We start from the raw sequence: 17,711 nt of genomic DNA on the forward strand, positions 1-17,711 counted from the left end.
GATATTTTTTGTTTTCCACGTCTCCGTTCTGGCTTTCAGGAGTATAGGTACATATACCTTGTCTCGAGGGCTGCGCATAAGCTGCTGTGGTCCGTTGCTTTAGGAATGGGTTCACCTCTACTCACAGCCCCAGCAGTGTCCCTTCATCCATCAGTGCCGCCAGAGGCTTCCGTAGGTCTTTGCGATGGCAGAGAACTGGAAGCAATCCACACAGAGTTCTTCACTGGTTTTCCTACCACAACATAATCTTCTTTTTAACGCCACCATGGGGGAGCTTCTCATTGGTGATGAGGGGACAGATGCCGGACACTTCCGAAAGGCAAATGGAGTCATTTCTCAGCTGTTTACTGCCCACTGGGGCCACCACCTCCTCGGTGATGATTTTTGTTTTTTCTCATTCACTTTGATCCCGCTCACTGCCCCCCACCCCCGTTTGTTTCACTTCTAATGTAGATTTCTATCACAAACCTCCCTGTACTCCGGTGCCAATGAGACATACCCAGTATGAAGACCTCTCCTCTGGAGAGGTCAGCCCCTCCCACAATTTCCCCACCCCTCTCCTTCACCTCTGAGTGGGTTTGGCTAGGCACATCCTGTCCCACAGCCAAAGCAGCCCAGCTAGAAGCACATAGTTCCCGTACAAGCAACAGCTTTTGGGATAGCCCGCACTCCAGCTGTTTGGGACCCACATGAAGACCAAGCTGTACATCTGCTACTTATGTGTGGAGTGGCCTAGGTCTTTGGTTGGTGGTTCAGTCTCTAGCGTGGGATCCCCATGGCCTGATTGTGGCCTGAGCCTCCTTCTCTCTCATCTAAACTTTGGCAATTCTCAAGTTCTTTGTTGCTATTTTAGACTTTATATTGCTTTCTCCCTGTCTTCTTCAAACTGTTCCTCTAGTCTTGAGTTAGACACACTATCCCAATGCTATGATTAATTAGTGTAGTAATTTAATCATTACAATGAATTTACCTTATTCTCCTTTAGGCTCAATTGTTTTAAATATTTTTTTCCTTAGAGATTATCTGGGCCTGCCAGTAGTGAAAGCTTCCCTACTTCCTGAGAATGAGGGGCATTTGCATTGAGGTGCTTTGAGGGCATGAGTATACTCTAAGCGATTTAATTTACTCCCAGGAAATAGCTTGCTGGGCTGACCTAGCACTGGGAATGTGCCCTGCCCTAAGTCTGCCCTAAGGACCCAGGGAAGGTGGGAAGCTCATCTCAGCTGAAAGTGTGGCCCTTCAGGCATTCAGACCTAAATTGCTGATATTTACATTTTCTGTCTGAAAATGTCCCACCTACGTCCACAACATGGAGCCAGAGCAAGCCCACAGCCTAAAATTAGCAGCACGGCTGACAAGGTGAAGTAAAAGCAACATATGGCATTTTGTCTGTTTTCTCCTTTAATTAAACGTTTTAACCCTTGAAGTCACTGTGCATGCAACAAAAATAAATGGAAAGTGTTTATGTAGCATTTACCTATCTGTGCTTACAGATAGACAGTGTTAACGTAAGGTCACAGTGACCCTTCCTTATCACTTACTAATCTTTCTTCAGGCTGGGGTGCAGACGGGAAGGTGCTCGGTTCTGTACATCAGGTAGAACACATGCATGCGACTCCAGAACTACAGGAAAATGGCAGAAAAATTCTCTCATCAAAATTTCCTGCTAACAGTCATGTCTTTAAAAAAAAATTAAATCCCCAAACCCTCCCCCACTTAACCACTAACCTGCTCTATGTTTGTATAACTTAGTCATTTTAAAACTAAATAATTCACAACATTGTGTTTGTGGAATTCCGATATAGATCAGTGCTTTTCACTTCAGAAAATTCTGGAGAATCTGCCACGTCATGGCGCACGCGTCTCAGTCACCAGCCGTTTGCTATAGTCTCATTCCATGGTTTGGGCATAATACAATTTGTCTTTTTCACTGCGAGTTAGACGGAACTTTCTCAGGATGGGCCGATTGCTAATGGATCCACGCTGGGCAGGTTCCTCTGTGACTCTGTGAGCATCTGTTCCTTTGTTTCCCTTTGAGGTAAATGACAAGAACTAGAATAGCTAGCTAGTATATTAGTGAACACCACATGCTTCTAATTTTGTGGAGGGAACAGGCAATATTTGTTCTGGTTTGCTCTACCACTTTACACACGATGTGAGTGACTCGGTTTCCATGCTTTCTGTCCGTCTGTGGTGGTGTTTTAGCGACTGTGACAGTTATATGTTGGCAACCTAGTGTGGGTTACTTTGTGTGTCACTGGTGGATAATGACTCAAACCTCAGTTCTGAGGTTGCTTGTGATCTACATGCTTCATGAGGAAATGTCTCTCCATGTGTTTCTGTGATTTCCCTTAGACTTCTCATCCATTTTCTTTAGAGTAACAAGTTTTGAGAGTTATCATTCATGCTTGCTATGTGTGTGGATTCTAGACATCGTCCAGTTCATAGCTTGGCTTTTCACCCTCTTTCACAAAACAGTATTGAATTTTATTTAAGTCTATTCTTTTTACTTTTGTTTTAAAATATTTATTATTGGATCCGGAGAGATGACTATGTTGAGAGTCTCAGATGACTGTGTTAAGTGTCACATCTGTGACTCCAGCTCCAGAGGATCTGACTCCCTCCTGTTCTTGAGATCACCTGCACTCACGTGCACACATATAAAAACAAATCTTCAAACAATGTGTTCAATGTAAGATTATCCTTTGTGTGTGCTTGTATGATATATGGCTGTGTGCTCTTGGACATCACTGGGCACTTTGTGGAGTAAGTTCTTTCACCTTTGTGTGGCTTCTGCAGGTTAATGTCAGGTCTGTGCAGTGAGCACTTGACCGGCTGAGTTATCTCACTGGTTCCCATCATGCCTTGCGTGAAAACCCTGAGAACTCTTTGTCTGGTCCTTGACTTTAAGCATTTGAGTTGTAGTTGGATTTTTTCTGTAAGGCTCCACTTTTGGGCTTTATGTTTCATCATATTCTGTTTCCTTTTTTCTCCTGAGTTCTTTAAGTAGCAGATAAACAGACTAACCAACAAAACCTTGGATTCAGGGAGAAATAACAAGAGTACTGGCAAAACCAACCAATTAGCAAGCACAGTCATAGTTTCCTGAAGTTACAAAATGAAACACCTCAAGGGCTTGTCAGTTTCATTCTGGTTCTTCCTGGAGCAGAAACTAAATAAAGATGAGACAAAAACACTTCCATGAGATTGAAAACCAATGATTAAAACAAATGTACACCCCCGGATGCAACTGTTAAAATATAAATCTTGCATGTCACCAAGAGGCATCTGGTCTTACAGGAGCGATTGCTGACTTGTAGAATTGGAACCTTCAGGAAGTAAGGGCTATAGAAGAGCTGGGTAGTGGGTGAGTGCTCCTGAAGGAGAGGATGGGACCCAAGTCTCTGTTTCTGAACCTCTTGAAGTGGCTCCTGCACCCCGTGCCCACTGTAATGTACTCTGCCTCACCAAAGACCCCCATGGAACCACCCTAGCAACATGGCATGAAAGAAGCTGCAGAAAGCTGTCTTCCTTTAAGCTGGTCTCAGGCATTTTTGTTACAGCCAGGACAAGCTAGCTAAGACGGCAACCCTCTTCACAAAATTCAGTCTGCATTTTAGGAGTTCCAGAATTCATGAAGTTCTACAAGACCCCTGCACTTTTTTTAAGCACAAAAAAATTTCTGGCTTTGAAGCTGGTGCTTGTGTTTCCTGTGAATAATCAACCATTTGTTTAAAAATGCCTCTCTTTGGCTTTGACAGTATATAAACATTGCAAAAAATATGCAGAATTTAAAAAAATGTAGTTGATTGGTATAACCTTGCTCAAACTAAAATAATCAAATTATAATTATAATATGCATAAATCATCAGTGCAAGATAAAAATATAAATGCACTATGGAAGTGTATAAAGTTCTCTTGTTGGTCTGGGCCATTTTGGAGCTGGCACTAGAGAAAAGAACTGTATCGTACATCTGTAAAATTTGGGGCAGCTCATTATGAGACATTGTATTACAGAATTTTACCACTGATAGGAACATGACCAGTTCTCTAAAAAAAAAAAAAATCGGTTAAGTTTTACAAAGTACAAAGTTGTAAATAAGAAGCTAATCTGTAGAAATATTTTTGATCATTAGTTTTTCTTTCACTTTGCATCAACCCATACTTTCCCTGTCGCAATATAACCTTTTCTGCAGGGCGCAGCGTGACCATATAATCCCTTTGCCATCCTGAAGCAGAGATAACCATGGTCTGTAGTCATGGCAACAAAACAGTGAAGTACCATACTGATAACTTGAGCTATGGGATTTTTAAAAATCTATTGTCAAGAAAAGAAGGGAAGGTCACAAGACTCTCGCGTGAAATCCCAGCCTTTACTCCTCTTCTGCTCACGCTCCCCTGAACCTACACATGTTCTTCTGAGACGGCAGATGACAGACAGAAGGTTAGCTGAAGGTGGGACTACACCGAGCAGCTTTTGTGATATCATTTTCCATCATGAGGGTAAGATTTCCAGTGATACAGCTGTCCTGTAAGTCGTGATACGTGCTCCTGTAAGTCAGTCCAATAAACTCATTGGTTCACCAATCCACTGCGTAGAACTGAATCTGTCAGCTGCCCCACAATTTGGAACAATCAGGCATTTTCCCATGCTCCCAGTGAAAGTTGTGGAACATTTCTTCAATTAGTACCTGTGAGGTAGACAGGAGAGACAGAAAGTAGAATTGTAGTCACAAGGTCGACTCTGGAAAAAAATTGCACGTGTACTGTAGCAGAATTTAGATGTGCTATTACTCTTCATACAGCTGGGTCTTAGTAGAGTATGAAGAACGCCTCTATTTTCTTCATTACATATTAAGTCATGTAAAAACAAGGTATTTTGTTAAATGAGTTATTGCCTTTTCGGTATCTCAATGTTTTAATCACAAATATTGAATAAGCATGTACTTACAGTTTTTTTTATATTCATTTACCTCATGATTGTGTACAGAGTGCCATGGCACAAGCGTGGACTTCAGAGGATATGTGGAGTCTGTTGCCATAAATATTAAGATGGTTTTGTAGCTACCAGTCCCGCGGGGTCTCTGTGGGAGCCGTCATTCTGGGAGCCGCTGCAATGTGGAGCGGAGCACCCAGACTCTGTCCCGTGATCTGCAAGCCTCCCTCTCCAAACAGTTCCCTTCCCAGGTGGTTCATTCCTCCTGCCCTGCTGCTTCTGTTCCAGGTGGTCCACAGCTGCCCCAGCGTGTGGTTTTTCACTTTTCCTTGGTGTGTTGTTGCCAAGCCTGTACACACATCCCAACTCTGTGGTGGGCTTTGTGCATCCTGTCACTACATCTTCTATCAAAGAGCACACCAGAATATTCTGTTCCAATTGGTACGATACAATTTGATCACCTAGATAAATCAAATGATGCTGTACAATTCCATCCCTTATAAAATATTCATGACAACCGTATCCATATAGAGATGCAGCGAGAGAAACATCCACCTTTGCTTCCATGTTGCCCCTCTTGAATTTCTCACTCTCCCCTTCTTTTCTGCCTTACCAAAATTTTGTCCCCACCCCACTCTCTAATGTCTAAGCATGTATCTCCTTGACAAAAACCTACAGGAGTCAGTTCTCTCTTTCACCATATAAACACCATGGAGAGAACTCTGATGATCTGGCCTTCAGGCAAGTGCCTTAACTACCGAACCACTTCACCAGGCCCATGCATGCATTTTGACAGGCATTGTTATACAAGTTGTGAATAAAATATAAATGTCATTGTTCTAAGATGAGGTTAATGATCACTGAAAATAATAACTATAGTTATGCATCATGAGCAAGCTGACTAGGGAAGACAATATGAGGGCCTAGGATTAGATAAGAGAAGCTAAAGACATGTATAGTGAATTTTAATGATGAGTAACTGTTATTCTGTAGTTGATCTTTATTGCAGATATAAGTTCTATAATTAAAGAATTTTATGTAGAAGTTTGTCATGATAGAACCAAACCCACTTAAAGACCAGAAGGAGGCAGGAAACAGTCATCACACTTGAATATAAAATTAAAAAGAAATTCTTTCAGTTCTGAAATTATTTAACATGAACATATACAGAGATTCATAAATGTTTAGGATGCTTATAAAGTAGGTTTCCATAGGCTTTTCCAAACACTTTTGACGTTAGTTATCAGACTGCTATCCTTTCCTCTCTCCTGCCCTCCCATCCCTCTCCTGTTTAAATATCTATCATTATTTCTCCCATCCCTTCATGCACTTTGCACTATCTCCCTCCCCTTAATCTCTTTCTAAGCCCCACAACCCCTTTCTACTTTCCTGACTTCTATGGGTGCTCCAAGTTAAACATACAAATCTAATGATATGGCACCCACATGAGTGAACATATTGGCTTTGTTCTTTCTGCGTTTGCACTATGTCCCTTGGTATAATATTGCCAGTTCCATCAATCTACCTACTTTTATGACTGGATTCTTTTAGAGCTCATTAATATTCCATTGTAAGTAAGCACCATGTTTTTTTTATCCATCTATTGTTTGATAGAAATTTGGCTGTTTCTATGTCCTAGCTATAAAACAGCAGTGAACACAAATGGACAAGTATGTCTACAAGTGAATGTAGAGTCATTTGGTAATATATTCACAAGTGGTACTACTGAATCATAGTTATCCTATACAGGAGATAATACTCTACTCACAACCTATAAGTTAGCCCCCAAAAAAAGCCCAGTGTCAGATATTAAGACACCTTCTGTCTTAGTCACTATTCCATTGCTATGAGGAGACACCATGACCAAGGCAACTTAAAGTAAGCATTTGATTGGCAGCTTACAGCTTCAGAGGTTTAGTCTATTTAGTTGGTAATGTGGTGGCAGTCATGAAACTGGAGTAGTAGCTGAAGAGACGGTTGAGGGCTGCATCCTGATCCATAGGTAGAGACTGTCTCTGGCTTGGCATAGGCTTTTGCAATTTCAAAACTCATCTCCAGTGACATGCTTCCTCCAACAAGGTCACACCTATTTATCCTTCAAATCCTTTCCAAGTAGTGCCGCTCCCTAGCTACTAAGCATTCAAATATATGAGCCTATGGGGATCATCTTATTCAAACTTCAAACTTGCCGTTAGTCTATTGGCCCGTCACTGTCCTAGATGCCCCCCTAAAGCAATATAGGCTATTGTTATTGTTCTTTGTTGCCCATAGACTTGACTCTAACCATCTTAGTGGATGTGAAATGACAGCTAATTTGCTTTTATTGGCATTTTATTAATAATCAATAAAATCTAGCATCTTTTCAGTGGCCACTTGTATAGTTTCCCCATTAAAAATAATGTTTCAGATTTTGTGTTACCTTAATCATGAGTTATTTTTGTTTTATTACTGAATTTTAAGAGTTTTCTATATATATCTGAGAGCCAAGTTCCTTCAGAGAGATCATTGGTGCATTTTGCAGAACACATACTGACTTTGGAGTTTCTTGATGGTGCTGTTGTCTTAGTCAGTGTTTTATTGTTATGAAGAGACATCCTGACTACAGCAACTTTTATAAAGAAACATTTAACTGGGGCTTGACTTACAGTTCAGAAGTTCAGACCATTATCATCATCATAGGAAGTATGGCGGCACATAGGAAGACACAGTGCTAGAGAGGAAGATGAGAGTTCAACATCTGGATCTGAAGATGGCAGGAAGAGAGACACTATCATGGCTTGAGTGACACACTTTCTCTAACAATGTCACACCCAGTACTAATAGTGCCACTCCCAAGTAGCCTATAGGGGCCATTATTCATTATTCTGAACTTCGAAGCTCAGAAGCTTTTGGAAATGTTTTCTGTGTCCAGTTTTTCCATTTTAATAGTGTTGCTCATGTGCTACAAAAGTTATGAACATATCTACCTGAATATTTTCCCTCAGCTTTTTATGGCTTTATGATGTTTGCTCTTACATTTAGGTCTGTAGCCAGTCAATCCTTCAGTTCACTGTGTGGGAAGGATCAGGCTCATTCTGTTAAGTGTGCTTTCTAGTTGTCCCAGAATCATTTGTATAAAAGACTATTATTTACCTATTGAATGGTCTTAGCATGCTTCCCAAAACTCAGTTGATCTTGTCAAATGGTGCAAAACATCAGTCAGAAAGAATAAATTCAAGAAATCTAACCAGATGATGATTTAACGGGAATATATTCATTTAAAAGATCAAGTCTTTCTTTTTAAGGGTGTGCGTATGTGGTGTCTGTGTATTTGCTTGTGTGTGTATGTATGCATGTGTCTGTGTGCTTCTCTGTTTGTTTATGCTCAAGTACACACATATGTAACATGTACATGCAGGTATCCATGAAAGTCAGAAGACAGCATCGGAGCAGAAGACACTGTATCATAGGTAGAAGTAGGTGAATGTTCTTATAGAGGACTGGTATTTGCTTCCCAGTACCCACATGGCAGCTCACAATCATCTGTAACTGAAGCTTCAAAGGAGTGTGATGCCCTCTTCTTGCTTCTAGGAACACTACCTGCATGTGATACACATGCATAGTTGCAGACACACTCATACATATGAAACAAAAGTAATCTTTTTAAAAATGTACACTAACTTCTGATCTATAAGCATGATATTTTCTGTTTTGTTTAGATCTCTATTAATTTTACCATTAATGTTCTATTGTGAGTAGAATACCAATTATATTTTCAAAGCCCTCTAATTTTTAATTGTATAAATATATACATATAAATCAGTTTACCAATGGAATTATTATATCAGTTAAGATTAGATACCTCACATTGGTTTATTGTGTATAGTGGACATGTGTGGGCACATATGTGTCATGTGCACTTGAGGACATTGCAGGACAATTATCAGGAGTTGGTTGTGTCCTCTTGGTGTGTAATTCTGAAGAAGTCATCTGGCTTGGTCACAGCATGTTTATTTCCTGAGTCATCTATTCATCCCCCTTTTAGATTTCTAACTAATAAGTTCAAATTAATTTATATATACAGTGTTTTATGCATGTTGACCATTTACAATTGTGATTCAGAGACTGCAGTTGTTAAAATAAGTTAACATTAACAAGGAAAACCAACACTACCAGCCTCACACTATCTCTGAATGTGAAGCTCTCATGATTTTGAAAAAGGCACTTTCAATTAGTGCTTTTTTTATGGATACTTTACAGCCTTTTAATGTCATTATATATTATATAACCCCCATATGGTACTTCACATGCACATCAAATTATAGTCTTACTGTTCAGTGAGGAGCAAGGGACAGACCAGTGGATACAAATGCTGATTGCAATTTTCACAGTTTAAATTTTACTCTATTTAGTAATGGGATTTTAACTGATAGGGAAATATGCCTGTGGGTAATTTGTGAATTTACCAGCTTCTAGAATTAAATTACTTCAGCTCATTATATTGGACAAAAAGAGGATAAATCTTGTCACTTTGGAGGGTTAGTGTTCAAATTACTTCTTTAGAAAAAGTTATCATCAGATTAATTGTTGATTTTAGCTGAAAAGTGAAAGTAAAATGGAAAGGTGGGGTGGGGCATGCGAGACGTTGAGACCCACGCCATCAGAAGAAGAAGGAGCTGCCATGAATTGGAGAGAGCGTTAAAGGGGCAATAGTGACAAGAACTGTACACACCTCTCTGAGAAAGAAGGATTAGGCCCACTGACAGTCTCTCACTAATTTGCTTTTTCAGGGCTAGATCCAAACAACTTAGAGAAAAATCTGTGTTCAAATGCTAAATTCTGTACTCCATGATCTAGCTGCCCCATACAAGGAGATCCTCACACACACCAGCTTTCGTTGTGCAAACCTTGCCCTCCAAATTACCCCTCGTTAATAAAGATGCCTACATCCCGGGCTGGGCAGAAGAGAAGGGTCAGAGTGGGATTCCAGGGCATGGGTCTCAAACAGAGGGGAAAGAGGAGAAGGAGGAAGAGGTTGCTGTGGGACAGTGTAGATTGTACACACATGGCCACGAGGGCTGGCCTGACGGAGCAGACGCAGCCAAGGCAGAGCATATGGTGAGTAATTCATATCTCTGAGAAAGAGGCAGGGACGTAAACAAAAACAGTTTAAAGGTTGATGCCTGCCAAGCTCTAGTGCTATAAGGCTTATTATAAAGTTTAAAGTTTTATGTCTTTTATTTGGGTATTATATGGTCATAATGGGATAAAATACCAAAAATAATAATTCCTGCAATACAAAACGTTTTCAGTTGTCATTGGAGACATCATACCAATGGATTATGAAAGCACATTCATTCTGGGACCGAACTCTGTCAGCATCTGTAGCACATTCCTCTGCAGCCACAGACTCAAGTCAGCGAGATTCACTTGTTTCCATAGTGATGGTCATGCTATAAACCAGAATTCTTGGTTTCACATTACTAGTTTGAGATTACTAAACAGAGACAAAGTCAGATATAATCATGTTTAATGGATGATAATGACTAAGGATACATAAATTTATGTCAGAACTTTATTCCTTAACTATCAAACTTGGAAGTAAAAAATTCAATTTATAGTTTTATACTAATATGTTACTGATCCATTCATTACACTTCTCTGAACCAAGTTACTCTGTGTCAGCATGACTAAAAGGTGAAAAAGTCAATTAAAAGCATTTTTTCCAAGTGTGAGAAACCATGTATCATGACACCCTTTCCCATTATTTTGGGATAAAAATGAGAAAGCCCAAAGAAATAAGGATTAGGTGTTAAATAAGTTCTCTCTCATACAACTTGAGTCAAATAAAAACTGTAATTTATCATAAGAAAACAGAATGAGCTCCAGGCTCAAACTGGTATACTGCATTAATCTAGATAGGAAAAAAAGAGGTGTATGTCAAAGTGGAGTGTCAGCCAGAGTCTGGAGAAAGCTCAGGGAACAAAAAGAAGAGTTTCAAAAGGGCTGGTTTTGGCGCTGACTGTTCTCATTCTCCCTAGAGGAAGAAGAATTTGTATTGCCTGGACTTTTTGATCATTGCTTCTATGGACAGAGATGATTGACCTGTGTGGATAAATGAATGCAGGGAGATGAACTGGGTGCCTATATTAAACATTATCTAAAACCAGTTCTACTACCGTTTCATTCATCAAGCACAGGGGTGTACTGGGGATGTTGAATCTGAATGGTGCTTGTGTGACAGCCATAAGCAATGGAAAAAGGAAGGAAGAAGTTTGGTGGATGATTCAATGTTTTTAAATTGAGCTAAGAGGCCTGTGCAGGGCTAAGAACATGGAGACAAGGTTGCATTGCAGAGTGCAGAGTCAGAGATCTGTGCAAGGGCAGAACATGGAGACAAGGTTGCATTGCAGAGTGCAGAGTCAGAGATCTGTGCAAGGGCAGAACAGGGAGACAAGGTTGCATTGCAGAGTGCAGAGTCAGAGATCTGTGCAAGGGCAGAACAGGGAGACAAGGTTGCATTGCAGAGTCTTCATGCAAAAAGAAAAAGAAAAGAAAAGAAAAGAAATCATTGTGTTAAGACCTATTTATTTAAGCAAGGCCAGACAGAGGACAAGAATGAGAATAACCTAAGAATTAAGAGTAAGTGGTATGTAAGTTCCCTTCTTTAGTACAACTTGCCTAAAATAAAAGTATGGTTCACCATAGGGTGACAGAAGGAGCCTGTAAGGTCTCATACACCATCAAGTATCTTTTCTCTTCAAATACCGGTTGCCATTGCCGAATCACATTTTTAAAAGATTATTTCTTTCTTAATTATGTGTATTAGTGTTTGTGTGAGTGAAGTTTATGTGCACCACATGCATGTAGCACTCCTGGTGGTCATTAGAGACCCATGAGTACCCTGGTACTGCAGTTTGAGCCACAATGTGGGTGCTGAATGCCACACCTTGGTTATCTCCAAGAATAGTAAGGCTGTTAATACCAAAGGCAACACTTCAGCCCATACCATGTCTCACACCTGCTTAAACTCAGAAAGAAAGAAAAAAAAAATCATTTACTTGGGCTCAGGCTAAGTCCTGAAATCTACAGAGTTAGAACAGTATATATGCTAATGAAACTTACAGTTAATGTTAAAGACTAACTCAAGAAGGTGGACAGGAATAACAGGAACTTTAAGAATTCCTAGATCTCTATCCTGGCTGGATATGTGGACTGGGGGTGGGATGGAAAAGCTGCATTTCAAAACCCACAAGGAAAGCTAAACATATTTGCTTCAGAAATCTCTGCTTCTTGGCAGAGGAAAAAAGTAAAAAAATTATTTAACAAACTACACATCTGATAGTGGGTTAATATCCAAAATATATAAAGAACCAAAAGAAAAAAATAAAGAAAAGATATGAAAAAAATCCTAAGTATCGAGAAGAAGACAAATAACCCAATTTAAAAATCAGTTATAGATCTAATACAGAATTCTCAAAAGAAGAACCTTAAATGGCTGAAAAGCACTTTTAAAATATCGAACATCTTTGGCTACCAAGGAAATGCAAGTCTTACTTTAAGATTGTATCTTACATCTATCAGAATGGCTAAGATCAATTAAATAAGGGGTAGCTTCTGCTGGCAAGGATGTGGAGTAAGGGGCATATTCCTCCATTGCTGGTGAGGGAATAAACTCATATAGCCACTATGGAAATCTGAGTGGTGGCTACTCAGGAAGATGGTGTTGTTGTAAATATTAAAAAGTGTCTAAACCTTATATCCCACACTAGTGCTGACTCCCTTGGGGGCAATCTGGCACTGGAGGGATCTCTAACTTCTCAGCTCCAGGCTACCTCTAAGAACTCAGGGACGGTTCTCTCCACCGCCCCTGTTGCTTCTGTCCCAGGTGGATATGACCACCCTGGTGTGTTCCTTTCCTCCATTGCCCAGTACAAACATGATTCATATCCATTAACTTATCAAACAGGTTTATACGTTAAATTCTCAAACCATAAACCCTCTACACAATAAGCTTATAACCAATGAACAAAGATATAAACTGTCCATATATATGAGATAAATAGCCCCATAGAAACCCTTAGAAATAATAACAACTTTATCAAGCTATAGATACCCTGAGAGAAACATAGACATCTGCTTCCATTTTCTTCCTCCTGAATCTTCACCTTCTGCCTACTTTTCTGCTCTTCTAGCCTCTTTTTCCACCTACCTCTCCACTGTTCAATCATATATCATCCTATCCTAAACCTACAAGATGAGAATCGATCTACCTCAAGATCTGACTTTACCATTCTTGAGTATATCCCAAAGATGCTTCATCTACCATAAAAACATCTAAACCCTGTTCATTCATGCTCTATTCATAGTAGCCAGAAACTGGAAACAGCATAGATTTTTTTTCCAATAGATGAATGAATAAAGTAATTGTGATCCATTTACACAACTGAAAGATTACTCAGCCATTTAAAATATAAAATTGTGATATTTGCAGGTAAATGGATGGAACTAAAAACATCATTCTGAGTGAGGTAACTCAGTTCCAGAAAGATAAGTATTATATGCATTTGTTTATATATGGATGCTTACTGTTAAATCAATGACCAAACTACAATCCAGAGAACCACATACGGGAGGTATGAGGTAAAGGGTTAGGTGGAGAAAATGGAATATAGATAATTCTAAATGGATAAGAGGGCAACCTGAATGGAGGGTTAAGTAGAGAGGCAGAGGGAAGAGGAGGATGAGGGAGGGAATGTGGGAAGAATCAGCTAAGATTAAGGGCCATTTGAAGGGTAGTATAAAAACCTAATACACTAGAAGTTTCATTTTACACACACACACACACACACACACACACACACACACACTAAGGTCATCTAAATGAAGCCACCAAACAATCAGAGAGGCATAACCCCCAAATGAACAACTCTTGTCACCAAATGAAGCTTTCTGTACCAGTACTGGGCTACATCTAATTGAGTTATTGGCTAAGGGGTCTCATGGAAATCCCTAAACAACCCAGGCTGTTGCCAAGATTATAGGTTGCTCTCTGCAAACTAATGGCAAAGCCCCATTGCTAAAGACAACGCATGCAGAATACACTGAACATAGAGAGTTGTCCTGGGCCCTACACAGTACCCTTATCCTTCCTTGCTGGTGTCTTTGGTACAGGAAGGTACTTCGTATACCACCAAAGGAGAAACATAAACACCAACCCAGGCATAAATCCTTTGATCTACAATCATGTCAGGCCTGCAAGATACGCCAGAACAGTGGTGGCACAAAGCTTGTGGGAGTAACCAATCAACATCTGATTTGACTTAAGAGTGGCCAGAAACCTACAAACAAAATAACTTCTGTAGTAATAAAATGGCTTCTAATGACATCCTGCTATACTGAGAGATCAGTGCCTTTCTCAGTCATCATTGGAGAAGCCTCCTTCTGAAGCAGATGGGAACAGAGACCCACAGGCAGACATTATACAGGACGTGAGAGACCTTGGAACACTCAACCCTAAACAGGATGTCTCCTTCAAATCATTTCTCTCAAGGCTCAGGAAAATCACACACACACACACACACACACACACACACAGACTCACCACACATATACCACATACACACACACACACATACCACACACATACACACACATACTCACATATCATAGTATACACACACACACACAGGCACCACACATACACCACATACACCACATACACACACACACCACACACATATATACACACATACTCACATACCATAGTATACACACACACACACACACCACACATACCACACTCACGCACCATACATATACCGCATACACATATACTCACACACACACCACACACACATACTCATACACCATACATACACACACACTATAAATACCACATTCACATACTACACACCACACACACACACACACATACCACATACAAACACACACAGACACCACACACACCACACACAGAGAGACCACATACACACTCACACACACATACCACACACACACACACCACATACCACACTCACACACACTCACATATCATACACACACACACTCACATACCATACACACACACCATATACCACACTCACACACCACACATACATGGGTACAAAACTAACATTGGGGGTACTTATATAACAAAGATGCAAAAGAGATTGGCTCTGGTATGGCACAAGACTTCCTAAGACTTTCCCAAAATCTGTGTGGAGCCTTCCGGGCACTGACACATCTGTATTACTCTCCCATCTGACAGAAAGAATCAGCCTCATTCTTGATTAATCCTGTTTCTGAGGGATTCCTTGCCCAGGTGGGCAGGCATGGGGTAAATTAATTACGGAGTGATATTCTAAGTCTAGGACACCCTCGGTTGCAGCAGATTGGACATTTTCTCATTGAAAGTAAAATCTGGAATCAATGGTGTCTGGAGAAGTACTGCTGAAGACAAGGAAGGAGAATAAATAAGGTTTATTACCAAAACTTTACTTACAATGCTGGGTATGCCACATGGCAAAGGGCCCCCTGCCTGCCACGGCCAAAGCTCTGGGCTCCGACACCATCACGCAACACTTTTAATTAAAAATCAAAACCAATAGGAACTGCCACCACAGCAATGCATAATATGCAATGAGAAACTGACCCCACTGAAATTTTATAGCCACTTGGAAGAATGAGTTTTATTGCTAGCTCACGATCTTTAGGATGACTTCTGCAGAACACGACTGTCTGAGAGCTTCTCCCAGTAGACTTGCCTCATGCTATCACGTGTTTCCACAGTGACTCCTCTTCACTGTTATGGTGTTTCCAACAACCAGGAAGACTCCTGAGTTTGTGATAATGTCTAATAAGCACCAGAGATGTGTTTCCATCCCACCTGTCACATGCCTTCGTTAGAATTTCCCAAACAAACCAAAACAATAGGAATGGTGGGATAGGTACTGCTCAGCTTCTAGAGTGAGTACATTTCACTTAATGTCATCCTTGGTCACTGGAGAACAATGGAACTGAGAAGTTTCAATGTGCTCAATGTCCATTGGCATGTTCATAGAATAAGGCATGTCTTAACACATGCGTCATACTTGAAGGAAGCATAAGGAAGGACAGAATGGGACAGGAGTAAGGGAGGAAGAAGATGGCAGAGGCAATTAAGCTAGAATTGCTGTTTTCATTTTACATACTGCTATCATAATAAGATAAAATTATAAGGAAGTTGTGAGAATGAAGCTATTATCACACAACATACAACTGCAGTTAACTCAGTTAACTATTTCCTCTCACATCTGGGAGCCTGCCAAAAGTTCACACCGTAAGTACAGGCTAAAAGAAATACCCTGCCCCCCTGTGTTTGGTCTCCACAGAACACTTCAATGTAGAATCTCCATTAAGCCCTAAAGAAGATCACCCTGCCCAACCCAAAATGGATCTATGCTGTGAAAGCAAGTGCAGCAAGACAGTAAATACAGTTTTTATTAATGGTTTATTAGAATTCTTGCATTTTTACTTAGTTACAGAGAAGTGATTTTACCAGGCTGAGCCTACTGAAACTGTTCTCATCTGTGACCCTCTTGATCCCTGTTCCTACCAACAGTAATCACTGCAGACGAGGATAAAGATGCCAATCATTTCAATATTGGGTTAATGGTGCATTTAATTGAAGCAAATGAGAAGCCAAAAGCTACAGCAGCCAACACAGTTTCCATGTGCAGAAAAAAAGAAAGAGTGAGAAAAGATAGAGGGTTGAAAGAGAGAAAATGAAAGACAAACAAGATGTTGGGGGTGGGGGAAAGATAGCAACAATGCAGAAAGTCAAGACTACTCTGGTATCATAACCTGAGATTTTTATAAAGTTTAATTGAATATGTTTAATCTGAGTACAAACTTAAATGATAATCTTTCTAGAATATAACATTTTAGAGAATTTTTGTTGTAAGATTTTTTTTCTCTACAATTTTCCCTGGATGATATATGCTGATGGTTATGTTCTTACCATTTCAGTTATTGGACAGAACTAGCCATCAGCTAATCAGAGCAGAAACAAAAAAAAAGGACACACAAATGATTTGACAATGTCCCTTTGTAAATGTCTTCTTTCTACCTTTACATTTAGGTTGTCAGTTCTGTGAAGTGACGGCAGCTATTTCTTCTTAACAGAATGCTGTTTGATTACTGAACTCCAACAAAAATATCATGGCAACTTCTATAACATTCGCAATTCCAGCAAAACTTATGCCCCTGGCCATGTCTTCCAACTTCTCACTTTCTGTGAAGTGGCGACTGGCATCTGTGTGGAAAATGTCCTAAAATGAGGCCAGGAGCCTTGAAAAAATATGACAAGACTAACTATCAAGTCCTTTGCTTATAAAGAAGGGGGGTGAGTTATGAGCTTCAGTCAGAAACAGAAAGCCCTGGGGACAGCTTCACACTGACTTTGACCTTTGAAAACCTCTCTGCAGAGTCTAAGCACAAGTTCATGTTTGTGCACGTCACAGCTGGGAGAAAACACAATCTGCTTCAAGCAGACACCTGTCACATCAACATCAATTCTTCCCACTGGAGGAAACTCATCAATGGCAATAAACTTAGTTGCTGATATGAAGATATTATATTGGAACTAAGAGTTTTCTGTGAGTTTTGTTGAATCCAACCAGGGAATTCCTAAGGGAATGCTAGTTACAAAGAGAAAACGGTCAGCACGAGAAGTCGGTAGGTTCTTGAATACCTGGAATATTACACCCTTGAACACAAATAATAAACTCTGCTATTTCCTGACCAGACTGCATGC

The sequence above is a fragment of the Micromys minutus genome, assembly GCF_963924665.1.
Source record: "Micromys minutus genome assembly, chromosome: 15".
Lineage (NCBI taxonomy): Eukaryota > Metazoa > Chordata > Mammalia > Rodentia > Muridae > Micromys > Micromys minutus.